Raw genomic sequence first — 18,966 nt, forward strand, 5'->3', positions numbered from 1 at the left:
ATTTTTCCACATTTCCACCATTCCACCCTTCCAACAGAATTTGTTGATCTTTGACCTGGATGTCCCTCTCCTAGGAACCGAGAGAAAGGCAGGGCCTCTGTGAATAGTACTGAATGAGATCTGGTGGAAATATTGTAAACAAAGGTGGACTTCAATGCAGGCAGAGAGGAACATCTCTGATTATGATTTGCACATTGAATATCGTGATTTTGTCTCTGAGGGTTAAGGGACCAGCAACTCTGTAAACTGATGTTCTCCCTTTAGTCCCATTTCACAGACTGTATAAACAGCAGCACAGTAAGAATCCCCAAGCTCTTCCTGCTCATTCCTTGCCAAGTCTACATCATTCCAATGAAGACATACAGGCCCCAACATTTGTGCACTGTACCTGATACATTCATAACTCCTGGGCTTGGTCCCTCTGGAAGTGATGCAGGTAATGGGGCAGTTTCCGTTGACTGTGAACCGCTCTCCGCTGGCGCACTATGTTGCGGTTCAGGCTCCGGCTGAGCCTCTTGTGTAGGTTTATCTACTGCTGTTGCCAGTGCAGGCTCGGTGGTGCCCTCTGGTGTTGGAGCTGTAGACGGGTTTGCAAGCGCTGGACTCAGTGCTGGCAATGGTTCTGGTGCTGGTTGCTCCGCCAATTCCGGTTCTAGGACTGGCTTTGGTTGGGTTTCTGCAACTGGCTCCACTATAGTTGTTTCAGTCATTGGCAGGGGATCCAGTTCCACCATCTCCATCTGAGTCTCCGGTAACACAGACAGGGCCCTGGTAGAAGGCTCAGGAACAGGGATAGGTGGGGAAGCTTGTTTAGCCTGGCTGCGGGTGACCATTCCCACCCTCTTAGCTAGCTTCACATGGTTGGCCAAGTCTTCCCCTAGCAACATGGGAATGGGATAATCATCATAGACTGCAAAAATCCACATTCCTGACCAGCCCTTGTGCTGGATAGGCAACTTGGGTGTAGATAAGTCAAAAGAGTTTGACTTGAAGGGTTGAATCGTCACTTGGACCTCTGGGTTGATTAAGTTGGGGTCCACTAAGGATTGGTGGATAGCCGACACTTGTGCTCCAGTGTCCCTCCACGCGATAATCTTCTTCCCACTCACACTCACAGTTTCCCTCCACTCTGAGGCTATCTGGGAGGCATCTGGGCCTGAGGACCTCTGGTGTGATTCTGGTGCAATGAACTGTAATCTGTTGGGGTTCTTGGGGCAGTTGGCCTTTGCATGCCCTGGCTCGTTACATTTAAAACATCGCCCAGCTGACTGGTCACTGGGCCGAGGTGGGTTGCTGGAGAATGGTGTGGTGGGACGATAAGTGTCTGGAGTGTTCCTTGGGGTGTAGTTGGGGCCTTGGGCTGTCCCTGATAGTAGGGTGTGGTCTGAGGGTGTCCCTTCTGGTATCTGCTCAAATTGTGACCAGGGTTGTTCCTCTCTCCTCCCTCCACCCGTTTTGTTCCAGTTTGCCTCGCCTCTCTGGTTGTCTGGGACTGCTCATATTGATCAGCATATGAAGCAAGATTTTCTGCTGAGTCCATTTTCTTATCCCATAAACGCTGTTTTTATATCATCCTTGGACACATTCAGAAATTGCTCCTGTATCATCAAATCCCGCATTCCTCCAAAGCTAGTTACATCCCGTCCTTTGAGCCATTTATCAAACAGATCCTTCATCTGGTTTACATAAGCCACATTACTTAGTCCAGGCCCTTCTTAAGGGTTCGAAATTTTACTCTGTAAATTTCAGGTGTAACTTGAAATTGTTTTTAAAACCAAATCCTTGAATGTATTATTGTCAGAAGCCTCCTCAATAGGCATCTTGTTGAATATGTCCAGAGCTCTTCCAGTCAATTTAGCGACCAATGTGGTCATCTTGTGAGCGTCAGGAATTTGATGGAGTGTGCACACTCTCTCAAAGGTGAGAAAATATTCAGCAATATCACTGGATTCATCATACTGTGGACATAGTCGATCCCATATATGGATTGATGAGGAAGGATTGTTAGGGTTATTCGGTATATTCTGCTGAGCCCTTGCTTTCTCTATCTCCAGTGCACTTCCTCTCTTTTTCCCTCTCCTCCATTTCTTTTTCTTTTGCCTCCATAGCTCTCCTGTCTCTCTTCTGCCTCCACCCTGGCTTTTTCTGCCTCCCTAGCAGCTTTTTCTTTGGCTGGTTGTGCATCAGTTTCCATCTGTCTGAGTTCTACCCGTCTTTCATGTTCCTTCTGTCTTTCCTCAGCTTCCAATCTGGCTAATTCCAGTTTCTGTTGGACATTGCTTTCTGTCATCCTAGCCTCTCTGTGTTTAACCTAGCTATACCCGAGAGTTAGAAAGGAAAAAAACCTGTTTGTGAATTCCCAATCACTGTGCTGTAACCTGATACCTTTGCCTCTGATAGCTGTTCTCAGCCTACAGAAAAATCCTTTTGTTAAAAAACTAACACCTCTGCCTACAGACGAAGAGACAGAAAACCCTCTAGCTGCTCTCAGTAAAACAAAACAAAACAAACAAAAAAAAAACCTCTTCAGGTCTGTGCTTTTGGTTCAAAATGATCTTTGGTTCAAAATGATCCCACTGCTCTGCCACCATGTCAGGGTTCCTTCCCCACTCTGAACTCTAGGGTACAGATGTGGGGACCCGCATGAAAGACCCCCTTAGCTTATTTTTACCAGCTTAAGTTAAAAACTTTCCCAAGGCACAAACTTCGTCTTGTTTTTGAACAGTATACTGCCACCACCAAGTGATTTAGACAAAGAACAGGGAAAGGACCACTTGGAGTTCCTATTTCCCCAAAATATCCCCCGAAGCCCTTACACCCCCTTTCCTGGGGAGGCTTGAGAATAAACAAGATGAGCACAGACCAGCCTTGGATTTTTAACACCCAAAACACGCAATCAGATTCTTAAAAAACAGAACTTTATTAGAAGAACAAAAAAAAGATAAGAGAACAACTCTGTAAGATCAGAATGGAAGATAATATAAAGAAGATAAAACATAGAGAATCCCTCTAGGCAAAACCTTAAGTTACAAAAAGACACAAAACCAGGAATATACATTTCCTCCAGCACAGCGAATTTCACAAGCCAAAACAAAGAAAATCTAATGCATTTTCTAGCTAGATTACTTACTAACTTTACAGGAGTTGGAGGGCTTGCATCCTTGATCTGTTCCTGGCAGAGGTATCACACAGACAGACAAAAGCCTTTTGCCCCGCTCCAGATTTTGAAGTATCTTGTCCCCTCATTGGTCATTTTGGGTCAGGTGCCAGCCAGGTTACCCGAGCTTCTTAACCCTTCACAGATAAAAGGACTTTGCCTCTGGCCAGGAGGGATTTTATAACACTGTATACAGAAAGGTGGTTACCCTTCCCTTTATATTTATGACACTGGGGCTTTAATGAAAGCATCAAATAGCACAAGACTTGGCAACACTGATCTACCTATATCTCTTTTGAGCAATTTGAAGACAGAAATCCCTTCCCACTTTCTACAGTTTGTGACATTACAGGGAATCAAGCCAGTAATGCAGAAACTCTGCGCAAATATCTATTTCCTACACAAGAAGGCGGAGTTATACCAACTCTTAGAGACAAAACAGCAGGAACTTCTAGGGCAGATGTCAGTGGCAAATGTGGGCCTTCTCTCCCACATATTTTTTTTTTGTGGGAGAGAGTGGAGAGGAGTGTCTGTATTTTTGCAAAAAGAAAAGGAGTACTTGTGGCACCTTAGAGACTAACCAATTTATTTGAGCATGAGCTTTGGTGAGCTACAGCTCACTTCATCAGATGCGTACTGTGGAAACTGCAGCAGACTTTATATACACACAGAGAATATGAAACAATACCTCCTCCCACCCCACTGTCCTGCTGGTAATAGCTTATCTAAAGTGATCATCAGGTTGGGCCATTTCCAGCACAAATCCAGGTTTTCTCACCCTCCATCCCCCCCACACAAATTCACTCTCCTGCTGGTGATAGCCCATCCAAAGTGACAACTCTTTACACAATGTGCATGATAATCAAGTTGGGCCATTTCCTGCACAAATCCAGGTTCTCTCATCCCCTCACTCCCCTCCCAAAAACCACACACACAAACTCACTATCATGCTGGTAATAGCTCATCCAAAGTGACCACTCTCCCTACAATGTGCATGATAATCAAGGTGGGCCATTTCCAGCACAAATCCAGGTTTTCTCACACACACCCCCATACACACACAAACTCACTCTCCTGTTGGTAATAGCTCATCCAAACTGACCACTCTCCAAGTTTAAATCCAAGTTAAACTAGAACATCTGGGGGGGGGTAGGAAAAAACAAGGGGAAATAGGTTACCTTGCATAATGACTTAGCCACTCCCAGTCTCTATTTAAGCCTAAATTAATAGTATCCAATTTGCAAATGAATTCCAATTCAGCAGTTTCTTGCTGGAGTCTGGATTTGAAGTTTTAACACTTCAATCTCTCTGGTCACGCAATCACAAACATGAAGGTCGCTATCTTAAAACAAAAAAACTTCAAATCCAGACTCCAGCGAGAAACTGCTGAATTGGAATTCATTTGCAAATTGGATACTATTAATTTAGGCTTAAATAGAGACTGGGAGTGGCTAAGTCATTATGCAAGGTAACCTATTTCCCCTTGTTTTTTCCTACCCCCCCCCCCCCCCAGATGTTCTGGTTTAACTTGGATTTAAATTTGGAGAGTGGTCAGTTTGGATGAGCTATTACCAGCAGGAGAGTGAGTTTGTGTGCGTATGGGGGTGGGGGGGTGTGAGAAAACCTGGATTTGTGCTGGAAATGGCCCACCTTGATTATCATGCACATTGTGTAAAGAGTTGTCACTTTGGATGGGCTATCACCAACAGGAGAGTGAATTTGTGTGGGGGGTGGAGGGTGAGAAAACCTGGATTTGTGCTGGAAATGGCCCAACCCGATGATCACTTTAGATAAGCTTCAGAGTAACAGCCATGTTAGTCTGTATTCACAAAAAGAAAAGGAGTACTTGTGGCACCTTAGAGACTAACCAATTTATTTGAGCGTGAGCTTTCGTGAGCTACAGCTGAAGTGATGAAGTGAGCTGTAGCTCACGAAAGCTCATGCTCAAATAAATTGGTTAGTCTCTAAGGTGCCACAAGTACTCCTTTTCTTTTTTAGATAAGCTATTACTAGCAGGACAGTGGGGTGGGAGGAGGTATTGTTTCATATTCTCTGTGTGTATATTAAGTCTGCTGCAGTTTCCACGGTACGCATCCGATGAAGTGAGCTGTAGCTCACGAAAGCTCATGCTCAAATAAATTGGTTAGTCTCTAAGGTGCCACAAGTACTCCTTTTCTTTTTGCGAATACAGACTAACACGGCTGTTACTCTGAAATCTGTATTTTTGCTTCTTCATCTTCTTTTTTGTAGCTGACTGTTTCTGGATGAATTATATATTACTAGCTTTCAGGAGATAATGGTAAACAAACAAATTATAACCCAGTGGGCACTCTGATGCTATAAAGGTTTGCTGAACCCAGAATATCATTGGCAAGAAGCAGCAGCAGCAGTGTGCAGTGGAGTTTTAAATGCTGTGAAGGTCCAATAAGAGATCCAGTCTTTCTCTTTTGGATTTCCCCTTCTTCCCATCCTTACTCCAACACCTGTCAGCCACATCAAGAACATGCCAGTTTATTTCCTATTTCCAGTATCATTTGCAGATCACCTAACATAGGCTGCTTCAGAAACAATACCAGGAGGGTGATGTTGGAGAGAACTCCCCCCATGGGGGCCACTAAAACACCATGTAGATTTCCTGAAATTGGGGGCTAAGATATTAGCAATTCAGATCCACTGCATGGCAGTCTCCCTGCCTTTGGCAGTATCTTCTTTCTCATCCCTCAAAGATTGGAAAGGTTTTCTTGGCAATGTAAATGTGTGAAACTATATCAGAACTAAAAAGTACAGTGGAGCAGCTCCAGAAGTTGATGGTTTCAGTCGTTTGTGTGGGCAAGTAACCACATGATAAAACAACAGCCATACTTGGCACCCGTTGGCACCCTTGTGGTAACCTCAGCAGAGAGATGAAAGACTGACTAGGCCTGAAGAATGAACTCCCTTCTTTCCTCTAAAAAAAGTCCCTCAAGATCAGAGAGGAGGCACATGTAGGGAAGCTAGTTGTCACTGTCACTGGTGGTTCTTGATCTGTTCTGTGAGTAAATACCAGACTGCAATCTCCACCTTTCACAGCTACTAAATTCACAAAAACCAAAGGGCCGGGAAATAGCTGCATTTAATTCAACAGAGAAGCCATCTTCCAGTGAATTGCATGAGATGGCACACTGTAATCATGAGCGCCGAGTGCCATTAAAATACAAATAACGACTTGATTGACAGAAAAAATTTATTAGCAGAGCAATTCAATTAATTCCTAAAAGCTGTTTTGCCTCCCTCTCCCTTTGATACTTTTTTCTTTTGTGGGCTGTAGCGTTGAGTGTAGATTTGGCTGGCTGTGTTTCTCTGCAGCAAGTAGATTTCAGAAGAAAGCAGCAATTTGCTTTTCTTTTCTTCCCTATCATCATGAACATTTCTGAAAGGCAAAATATATGATAGGATGTCTGAAATAAGCATGACAGGAGGCTGTGGTGCTCTTATTCTCTCTTGTTACAACAACCCTCTTCCATTGGAGCTCTTGTCATGTACCATGGAGACTTGAAAAAAAGCTCATGAATTAATTAGAAGAATCTGTCAGTGTTGTTGTTTTTAATTTTGTGTGTTTCAAACTCAGTGCAACCAGCTGGGTTTATTTTCCCTCCATCTACTTAAATGTCATATATGATCCATGAAACTTTCATGCTAGAGTCACTGATTACAGTAAAAATAAAACCAGGCTCATTTAATTGCATTCTTCTAACCAGACATTCAGTAGCAAAAAGATCTGATCAAACTCACAAGTTAAATGCACTGGATTTATTAGAGATTATTTCATACAGGCGTAGGACACTCAACTGTAGGAGTGCAACATTGTTAGGGAAGATAAATCAAACCGGGCTTGTTTGCCCTGGGCTCCCAATTAGAAGAGATGTTGGGAACCCTGCACATAGCAGCAATTTAAATGAATAAGGAAGCTGATCAGGTATGGGATTAGACCACTATCTTGGACACAAGAAAGAGACAAAATAACATTAATATTCTCTACTTCTCCCATGCCTCTTGCTGTTGCTTTTTTTGACCCGCTTACAACTTCTTTGACACGGTTGGATCACGCTATTACTCAGGATCTTTCATATGTCCTTCCCAGCTTTTGGAGGGCCCCACTCCCCAACCCTCCTAGCAGCTCTCTGAATCCTCTGTGGCACTTATGACGGCTTCCTTATTCCTTTCTCCTTCATATAAGTACCCTTTTGATACTCTTGTTCTATTTGTTGGTCCCCAGTACAAAAGGAAACTAGCATTACAGTGGTGTTTAAAATAGGAATGCGGAGAGTATAAACCAACTAACATAATTTTGGTTAGGAAAATGACTAGCATATGTAAAAAATCACTTTTTTTTTTTTTACTCAGTCTGTTCTCTGTGAGTTTTCCAAGCACACAATATATTCTCACTTATAGTCAAGCAACATCTTTTACTCCTGCTGGCACGGCAGAACCAATTCAGCCGCAGTATATTCTGCTTCATGTTTAGTATCATCAACACAATACTCAACTCAGCTCTCATTACAGAGGGTTAAAATGTGCCAGTGGGGTGATGCAGCACCACCCCTCCCCACAGGGAGAACTGCAGATACTCTGACTCAAGGAATAAAATGCTTCTTGGAGATCCCCAGTGTGCAGAGAAGCATACAAAAAGGAGTTCAGGAGAGTTAGTAGTTTTTTAAAGAGACATTACTGATAGCACAAAAACAAACTACCCCAATGCACAGGAAAGATAGGAAGTATGGTAAGAGGCCCCCATGGCTTAGATTGTCAATGACCTGAAACTCAAAAAAGAATCATACACGAAGTAGAAACTAGGTCAAACTACAAAGAATGAATACAAAAAAACAACACAAGCATATACAGACAAAATAAGAAAGGCCAAGCACAAAACGAAGTTAAACTAGCGGGGATATATAAAGGGTGACAAAATACATGAGAAATTAAGAGAAAGACCAGGGACAGGATAGGCCCGTTATTAGAAGAGGAGGGAAAGATAATAACAGAAAATGCAGCAATGGACGAAGTGTTAAATGCCTTTTTTGTTTCAGTTTTCACCAAAAAAGTTAGCAATGATTGGAGAACTAATATAATGAACATCAGTGTAAATGGAGTAGGATCTGAGACTAAAATAGAGCAAGAACAAGTTAAGAATAACTTTGACAAGATAGATGTCTTCAAGTTGGTAGGGCCTGATGAAATACGTACTAGCATACTTAAAGAACTGGCTGAAGAGATCTCTGAGCCACTAGTGATGATCTATGAGAACCCACAGAAGACAGGAATAGGGCAAATATAGTATCTATCTATAAAAAGGGGAATAAAGGACAACCCAGAGAATTATAGACCAGTCAGCTTAACTTCGGTATCTGGAAACGTAATGGAGCAAATAATCAAACAAGTAACGGTCAACATAGTTTTGTCAAGAACAAATCATGTCAAACCAACCCACTATCCTTCTTTGACAGAGGAATAAACCTTGTGGATAAGGGGGAAAGCAGTAGATGTTGACTTTAATAAGGCTTTTGGTGCTGCCTCACATGACCTTCTCATAAACAAACTAGAGCAATATAGCCTAGACTAGCCTACTATAAGGTGAGTGCACAACAGCCTGGAAAATCATAAAAATCTTAGAGAGTAGTTGTCAATGGTTCACAACTGAGCTGTAAGGGCATATCGAGTGGGGTCCTGCAGGGATCTATCCTAGGTCTGGTTCTATTCAACATCTTCATAAATGATTTGGATAACAGCACAGAGAATAAACTTAAAGTTTGTAGATGAAACCAAGCTGGAAGGGGTTGCAAGCACTTTGGATGACAGGATTAGAGTTCAAAGTGATCTTGACAAACTGGAGGAATGGTCTGAATTAAATAGGATGAAATTCAATAAGGACAAATGCAAAGTACTATACTTAGAAAATACAAAATAGGAAATGACTTCCTAGGAAGGAGTACTGCAGAAAAGAATCTGGGGGTTATAGTAGAAAACAAACTAAATATGAGTCAACAATGTAATACTGTTGCAATAAAAGTGAACATCGTTGTGGTATGTATTAGCAGGAGTATTGTAAGCAAAACACAAGAAGTAATTCTCCCACTCTACTCAGCAGTGATAAGGCCTCAACTGGAGTACTGTGTCCAGTTCTGGTACCATGCTTCAGCCAAGACATGGACACATTGGTCAAAGTCCAGAGGAGAGCAACAAAAATAATGAAAGGTCTAGAACACATGGCCTACATGGAAAGGTTGGAAAAATTGGGTTTGTTTAGTCTGGAGAAGAGAAGATTGAGAGGGGAAATGATAACGGTTTTCAAGTACGTCAAAAGTTGTTGTTATAAAGAGGAGGATGATAAATTGTTCTCCTTAACCATTGAAGACAAGACAAGAAGCAATGGGTTTAAATTGCAGCACAGGAGATTTAGGTTAGACATTAGGAAAAGCTTCTTAACTCTAAGGGTAGTTAAGAACTGGAACAACTGGAGGTTCTGGACTCTCCATCACTAAATGTTTTTAAGAGAAGGTTAGACAAACACCTGTCAGGGCTGGTCTAGATAATACTTAGTCCTGGCATAAGTGCAGGGGACTGGACTAGATGTCCCTCCCAGTCCTATGATTCTGTGAAACTGCTACCTCATTCAAGGGATTCAACATATTCTTCTCAGCATAATGGAGTGGAGCCTTGGCTCCATCTTCTCTTCTCCAGTCCCTGTGCTTTAGAAAGGAATTATCCTCTGAGATCAGGATCTGAAATTCTGCTTGACCCTTATGCAAGCTGCACAAGTGGAGAAGGCTCCCTACTCTTTCCTGTTACTGCTCACCTGCATAAGTGCTAGCCAGGTCTAGTGCAAAATCTGTATTTTTGGTGACAGTATGAGAAGTAGAAAGAACCCAGCTTTCAGGTCCCTGGTACGTTTTCACTGCTATCAATGAGAAGAACCGTCTGGGTCTCATATCATTTTAACAGTACCACTTTTCAGAGTATACCTGAACCTAAATACTGGAATCTTTGTGTCTGGGAAAGGTATCAAGTAGTTTTTTCCTGACGTCCTGTACACTATGTAATTTCCTCTATGTCATATGGTATGTTGTGTATCTCAGCTTGTCCTGCCATCCTCTCCACCTCCCTACTGGCTGAATGTTAATAGGAGAGAAAACTTGTAGTGAAATAGTTTAACTACCGGCTATGCTAGACACTACAATGTAATAATTAACATAAGCACATTTAATACCCTGCTGCAAGTCCAGTTTGAAACCACAGTAAAAAAAAAAATCGGTGTTTACATTTAGCGTTAAATTTTCTACCTCCCTGGTGGCTTAGTAATTAGTTCTCTAAACTGTCAGGTGGGAAACCTGGGCCCAATTCCCAGTTTCTAGCCCTGTAAGCAAATAGAGATGCTCAGTCTTTAATGTCATGGCTAGTGTGTACATGTACCACTGCCCCCTCTTGGACGGAATGCCAAACTTTGTCAAATGTGTTAGATAACATCACTCTCTACTGGCTACAGAATACAAAGATATAAACCCTCTAATACTTATATAGTGGTTATTCATTTACTGAAGAGGTAGTTTGCACTATATAACAGACAACACCATGGTGCAGTAAGCCATAGTGGATAGTTTATGGAAAGGAGGGAAGCTACAGAATTGCTCAACAGACTATGATCCCTCTGACCAGACTCTGAAGAGAACCCTGTCTAGTTTTAGGATGCCAGACACAAAGATGGTGGCTGCAGTTCAGAGCGTGAGAGCCAGATTTAAAACAGAGAAAAAGCTGATGCACTCATCTGAGCTTTTTAATAATGCTGGCCAGCTCTTTTGGTGGGGAAAGGACATTAAAATTCCCCCCATCTCTTCTGGGTCACTCTGTATTAGATATTGAGTTTTCTTCTTTATTCTCTGTATTACCATAACTAGGAGCCCCAGGCATGGACCAGGACCCCATAGTGCTAGGCACTCTACAAACATTGAAAAAAGACAGCTCCTGCCCTAAAGAGCTTACAATCTAAATGTAAGACAAGAGAGAACAGATGGACAGGGGAGTATAAGGAAACCATGAGACAGTATTGGTCAGCATCATAGGCAGTAGTACCAGTGGCCTACCCCATCAAGTTTTTTGTAGGCAGCACACCAAAGGAGAGTTTTAAGGAGCAATAATGACGTAGCTTTGTGGATGTTTAAGGGGAGCTCCTCTCAAGTGGGAAGGGCAGCATGAGGGAAAGCACAAAGTGCTTGTTTGAAAATGTAACTAGTGGGCAATAAAGGCTGGCATCATTGGCCAATCAGAGGTAGGAATTTACCTCTCAATAGCAAAGGGGCAATAGAATAGATTGTGAAGGACATGAAAAGTGAAGGCAAGCAGCTTATGTTTGATGTGATGGAGAAGGGGAGCCAGTGGAGGGATGCAAAGAGAGACATGACATGATCAGGTTGACAGGCTAGGAAAATAATCTTTGCAGCAGCATTCTGAATGGATATGAGAGGCGCACAATTGCACTTGTCGAGCCTAAAGAAAAGGCTGTTGCAGTAATTTAGATGCAAAATGATGAGATCCTGGACAAGAGCTTCATCTGTGTGGATGGGTAGGAAAGATTGTGTTTTAGAGATGTTATGCAGATAGACTCAAGAAAAATTTAGACATAGCCGTAGAGAGCTGTCCAAGTCAAAGATGATGCCCATGCTAGGGACCTGAGTGGGAGACAGGATTGATGCTGTCCACAGTGATTGAGAAAGGAAATAGGAGGGAGAGTTTGAGGGAGAGGGGGAACTTAAGAGCTCTGTTTTAGCCATATTGAGTTGATGGCTAAACATCCACAAGGAGATGTCAGAGAGACAGGCTGAGATTTTAGTTTGAACAGAAAGAGACAGGTCTGGAGCAGAAAGGTTGATCTGTGAGTTATCAGCATAGAGCTATAAGTTGAATTTTTGTTTGTGGATGCAATTATCCAGAGATAAGATGAAGAGGAAGAAGAGAAAGGGACCAAGGACAGAGCCCTGTGGAACCCCCACAGAAAGGTGGGCGTGGGGGTAGGGCAGATTCCCCAATGGATATGCTGAAAGAACGATTAGGAAGAGAACCAGGAGAAGACAGATTCATGGATATCAAGGGAGGACAAGATTCCAAGAAAAACAGCATGCTTACCTGTATCAAAGGCAGGTGACAGGTCAAGGAGGATGAGGATGCTCTGAGGCTTGGCTAGGAAGAGATCATTAGAGACTTTGTCAAGAACAGTTTCAGCGGAGTCCAAGGGACAGAAGCTGGACTGGAGAAGATCTAGGATAGAATTGGAGGAGAGGAACTCCAGACAGCAATTGTACACTGCACAGTCAATTAATTTAGAGATGGAAGGAAGATAGGGATTATCGGGTTTTAGGATAACCTGATTTTGTTTATCAGTTTAGATGTCCCTATGAATTGTAGATCAGGGTGTGGTGGGTGACAACATGGAGGAAGATATGCACAGCTTTTTGGCCCTCTTCTCCCCACCCTTATGAATTCCAACAATTGGTTTTAGAGAAAACAAAAACAAGTTTATTAACTACAAAAGATAGGTTTTAAGTGATTATAAGATATAGCCAACAGATCAAAGCAGATTACCCAGCAAATAAAACAAAAACACAATATAAGCTTAAGATACTAAAGAAACTGGTTACAAATAGTAATTTCTCATCCTAAAACTTGTTTTAGGCAGATTTCAGAGGTTCTTGAAGGCAAGCTGCTCTTGCTTGCAACAGGGTGGATTTGATTTAGATCAAATTGATTTAAATCATGATTTAAATCACTAAACAGGAAGACTCAATTTAATCATGGATTTCTACATAAAAGTGCATTCTTGATGGTTGTTATAACCTTAATACATATTCTTCACAACTCAGAGATAAATGTAGGTTTCATTTTTAGAAGGTATAGACTATACCTTTTTAAGTGATTTATCCTGAAAACTTTTCAGATTAGTTTTACAGCTACATCAGAAAATGAATGATTGTTTGGTTATTTCATTTACCAAAGATAATTGAAGCAGATATTTATGAAGTCACTGGGAGGTGAACTATCTCCAATTCAACAGGTTAGTCACTAATATTTGGAGGATTTTCTTGCCATGCTGTATTAGGAGGAGAACATCACCAGACAGACATTTAAATTGTTTTATTTAACTAAAACAACAACATTATGTATTCTGGATTTTTTTTCTTCAACAGCAAACGTATAATATTTTAACCAAAGAAGCATATGAATTTTTTAATTTAGTTCAACAGTCAAGTTTTTTAAAATCAGGTTTGTTTTTGTTAAAATTGTTTTTAACTAAGATAGTTAAATATTTTTAAAAAAAAAAACCAAAAATTAAATCGACTATGTCAGCCAGGTCAACATGAGAAACGTAAAATATTGGCTCCTGCAACTAACTCAGTCGTCTTCACCTTGTTTGTTCATAATCAGGAAAAAAAAACAAGTTTTCCTGCTTTTTCAGGTCCCAAATGATTTCTCAATTTGGAATGAATTAGTCCAAAGGAAGAAAATATTCTTTCTACACCGGTAGAAGAAGCTACTGCTGATAAAAGTGAGATTATCATTTCAACAGTCTCTGAATCCAAGTGCTTAAGTGACTTCCACCAGTTCACTGGTGTGACTTTCTTTAAAACATCATCAGCAAACATATATTTTTTGAATGATTCTTATTCCCAAACTGGGTCTCTTTTATGGCCTGCTGCCATTATAAGTTTTTCCTTCTAGTGAGAGAATGGTATGGTAGATCTCAAATCAATGAAGGCTACACTCAGAAAGACCTCAAGACTTCTGGAATATGCAGCTCAAACAGTTTCACTTTTGTTTCTACGGCATGTCCCTCTCTTCTCACATTTATCTCCAGATCTATTCCGCTCCCAACAACCTTCTCCTTGTCCAGGTCTATTCCACTCCCAACAATCTTCTATTTGTTGAACTTTTCGAAACTTTGCACTTTTAGACAGAGGTAAGGGATTGACTCTGTGTACACAAATTTGCAGAGGGACAATAGGGTTGAGGTCTGTTATTTCTCACCTCTATATTTTATTTATTTATTTATTTAAAAACGTTTTTGCTGTTAACAAGCATATTATCTCTGGAGAAACAAATCCACCGTTTGAGAACTGCAAAACTATACATCTCTGATGGTATCTTCTAGACTGAGCACTGAGTCCCACTGGGTAGACAGAAAGAAAGATTAACCGAAATAATCTATACAGAAGCCCCTGGAACCCCATAAGATTGGGTCCCTAATCCATGAACTATTGGAACTCATTTACAAAACTTTTCTTAAACATTACATGAATATATTGTCTCATACTCTAGAATTAGAATTTATAATCCCTATTCCATGATGAGATAGTTTTAATTAAGATACATTATAGCTCAAAGCTATCTTTAGTAGGTTTTTTTTCCCTCAAAAAGCATTTTATCAAAAAAAATCCGATTTAAATAAAAAAAATCTGATTTTTTAATTTTTTTTTTTAAAATCATTGATTTTTATCCACCCTGGCTTGCAGCCTAAAACTCCAGGTAGTTCTTTCACAGGCCAGACAACTTCCCACCCTGGGCTCAATACTTCTCCCCCACTTTGTCTTTGTTTCTTAGGCTTTGTCTACACTACACAGCTTTTAGAGAGACAGCCGTGTCGCTAAAAGTCGGGCAGTGTAAACGCTGTTTGTTGGCATTTTTGCCAACAAAGTACTTCCACCCCCTATAAGCGGGGATTCGGGTTGTCAACAGGAGAGCTCTCCTGCCAACAATGAGCTATTTACACTGCCACTTGCTGTGGCAAAACTTTTGTCTTTCGGGGGGGGGTGAGCTTTTTTTAAGCACCTGTGAACAACAAAAGTTTTGTCATTAATTGGCAGTGTAGACAAACCCTTAGATGTTCACAGCAGTCATCCTGAACGAGGATTCAGTGAAAAACAAACCCTGATTAACTCACTCCCCTGACTTAAATAGGCTTTATATATGGCAGGAATCTTTTGTCTTTCAGTGTGATTCCCACCCACCCCTCTGTGGAAAAAATACTGGTGTTCTATTATGAAGTCCAATACCAGGTGACTTGAACACATGACCCTGCAGTGTCAAAGCAGCCATGATTCAGAGGCAGTTTATAGCATCCCAGGAAAGCTGCTCAGGAAGGCGGGAGATTAGCATCTTCAAAGACCTATTGTTCTCTCTAATGGTCCATTGACTTGTCCCCAGCTAGCCAGCCGGACTGATTGCATTCTGTCTGGTGCGCGTTCCCCAGGTGCAAACACTTTTGTAGTATAGATGTATTCAATTTTCCTAATTTTAGATACAAAAATGATACATGCATACAAATAGAATAATCATATTCAGTAAATCATAACTTTCCAATGATACCTCACATGATCTATCCTGCATAAAATACATTACGACTATGACACAATCCTATCATAATATTACTATGAAAAATATGGGCAGCAGTGTCACACAGGCTGACTCAACAAAGAATGAGATTTTTGAAAGATCAGGACATTTTTTCTTGTTTTCTTATAAATTATGAACTATAAAGAGCATCGCCCAAATGCATCCCTGTTATAACTTCACCAAATTTGGTGTCTACATAAACCTCCTTTTTTCACTTTATTGTAGAAATATTATCTTTGTAATGTTTCATTTGCAGTGTGTGACATTTTAGATAAATAATAGGTTAAAACTTCTCTCCTCTCTTTCAACCTAAATTATCACAATGGCTAGCTTATTTTTCACAGTGTGAATGGAACAGAGCAATCACATTATGCATGGTAATTAGCAGGATTCGTTAAAGCCTACACATGATGCAACACACATAAATGGAGTACAATATAACAGGTAATTGTTTCTTACTGCTTCTCTGCATCAAATACTTCCCACATCTCACTGCACATAGTTCAGTAATAATGCTCCTCTATTTCCAAATACACTGCAGAAGGGTCACTACCCCCTATGAAATGAGAATAGATTATAGCTGCTTAACAAGTAATTTGTTTGGTTCCATCTAACCCAACAATTAAGAGGATATGTGCAATAGAAAAGCTAGAATGTACAGCCTACCTATGATGTAAATGGTAATGCACTAGATGTTTTTCCACAAGTGTCAGGTGCATTAATCAATATAACTCCCAGCAGAGCACATAATTATGGCAACAAGTTGTTTAGTAGCATGTCAGAAATGCTTAGGTAAGCAATGACCTCACTTAGGCCCATTGGGATCGGGTTTGCATCATAATACAGAACTAGCTTTATGATCCTGAAATGCGGCAAACAGTGAAACAAGACTGTATAATTTATACTAAGGCAATCTTGTTCCTCCCCAACTCTTTCCACCAGCTGACGGGTGCTGTGTTGAAGATGGAAATTAACACTTTTTCTTCTGTTCATGAAAGTTTTGAGGGTGGCTTCTCATTTCATTCTTTCCAGCCTGACTTCCGGAACAATTTCTAGTAAATTACTAAACACCAAACAATATTTTCTTAGAAATTGACTGTGAAGTTTTAGAGATTTGGAATGCACGGTGCAGTCAAAGCTGAGTTGGTTGCCAATTCTTTTACCTTTCTACAGACTGGAAATAATGCCTGCCCAGGACTTGTCTTCTGTGCTGCAGCCATGCAAACTGGGGTGTCATTAGGTGTCAACGTTGTTGGTAATCTGTAGAGAGAAAACTGAAGTATCCAAATTGAGATAGGCCACATTCATCACAAGAATAACAAGCAGTCTTCCCGAGTTTCTCCCATGGGAATCCTTCACTTCCTGGGGAGGGCCCCTAAAGGTCTCTATATTTCTCCCACTCTGTACCATCCTGCCTTGAATATTGGGTTCCCCACTCTTGGGCAACTGGACTGCAGTCCTTATGGATCCCAACAGCAACAACTTTTCTAAAATTAGGAGGTGGGGTTCCTGCAGAGAAGATGCAAGATACCACCGTTCCCCTAGGCCTGAGGGAACTACCTCAGTACTACAGCAATCCCAGATCTTGTTTACCCAGGGAGTGAGAATCAGATTGGAAATTGAACCAACTCTTTGCTACAGAAAGTGAAATAAAAACAAATGTACTAGTGCAAGGTGAAGGTAACAGGGAATGCCAAAGCTAAGGTTCTTCTAGAAATATTACCTTATTTATATATTCAACATATAAAATATTTTGATTACTGTTTAGGCTGTTAAATATATATATAAGGCCAAATGAAGCGTGATGCTTCTTGTGGAGGTGGATTACCAGGAGCGCTCCAGCTGCAGAGTCCAGGAGCTCTAAGTGCCTTGCCAGTGTGGACGGGTCGTGAGTTAGGGCGCCTGGGGCTGTTTTAATGCGCTCTAACTTGCAAGTGTAGCCAAGCCCTTGGTCAAGAGTGTCCCCCATTGGGACTTTGCCCCAAGCGGGGTATGCCCTGCTCGCTTGGCTTTAAGCCATGTGTGTCATGCATCAGGCCGATGCCAATCAGCGATCTGCACGATAGCTGCCTTAAGCTTCTGGGAGAAGGCAAAGGACAGATGCCGGATCTGTAAGAACTTTTGCCCACGGACTCAGAAAGAGCAGGATATCCACTTGAGGGAGTTATTGATGGAGGCTGCTCTTCATCTGGTGTCAGAACCCTACACTGAGGCACCTACGCCCAGCACTTTTGGCCTCGGCACAGGGCGCACCGCTGGCACTGGACTTGGCCCAGCACCGCTCTGTCTCACCAGAGCCGAAGAAGAAGCTCAAGAAACGAAGCCCCTCGGCACTGAAGGACAGAGGCGCATCAGGCAAAGGACCTCTGTCAGGCCATGCACCTGCTACAGACAGTCACAGGGGTACCGCAGAGGTTGAACCCACCAGCCCCGCCAAGGACCCAGTCCACACCCCAGACAGTGGCAAGGGTTCCCAGCCTATGATGAGGCCCGCAGTGCCCGAAACGGTCTCGGCGGCCAAGGAGATAGGCCAACTGACTCCGCAGGTGTCACACCAGGTGACCAACACATCTCCGCTTGTGGCACCAAAGGGGAAGGCCACCAGGGTGCTGCAGCATAGACTGGCAAAACACCCCAGTTCGCCGGATCACAGACGCAAGTCCCCCTTGCTGTGGCCTCAGGACCCAGCACCGCATCCTAGCTTGCCAGCCGGACAGCCAAGATCTCCATTGAGATCCCCTCCTACTAGGCAGGGGACTAGACTCATGGCACCGCCCCTGGTACCAACGACTGTCTGGCCATAGGTTGCCTAGACACCCTCTCCCAGAAGGTCTCCTCATCATCGGTCCCCATCCTGGAGGTCTCGCTCGTGGTCTCAACGTCGGTCACGCTTCCCCCAGTACTGCTCCTCCAGCAGGCGGCACTATTCCCCGTCGCCCCGCCATTCACCTACCAGAGTCAGTAGGCAGACTCAGTTCTTGATAGCCCCACTGTGGTTACCGGAGGGGCAGTGGTCAGGTTCAGTGGTGGCCCGCGGAGTCCTCCAAATGGCCTGGGATGTGACAGACTTGGCTATCAGGGTGGTCCTGTCAGCGGTAGCCATGTGACACAGCTCCTGGCTGCAGGCTTCTTGGCTGTCTCAGGAGATGCAGACCACAATACAGGACCTGCCATTTGAAGGTTCAGGGCTCTTTTCTGAGCTAACTGACTCTAGGCTCCATGGGCTCAAGGACTCCTGAGCCACCCTCCATTCCCTGGGTCTGCACACCCCGCAGCAGTCCAGGAAGCCATTCCTCCACCTCCACCTCCTCCCCCCACACAGTCTAAGTCCTGGGGGGCTCCCAGGTCTGGCCCCTACAGAGGAAGAACAAGGACAAAGGGCCTAAGAGATGCTA

Source organism: Lepidochelys kempii, chromosome 7 (genome assembly GCF_965140285.1).
Source record: "Lepidochelys kempii isolate rLepKem1 chromosome 7, rLepKem1.hap1, whole genome shotgun sequence".
In the NCBI taxonomy this organism is placed as follows: Eukaryota; Metazoa; Chordata; order Testudines; family Cheloniidae; genus Lepidochelys; species Lepidochelys kempii.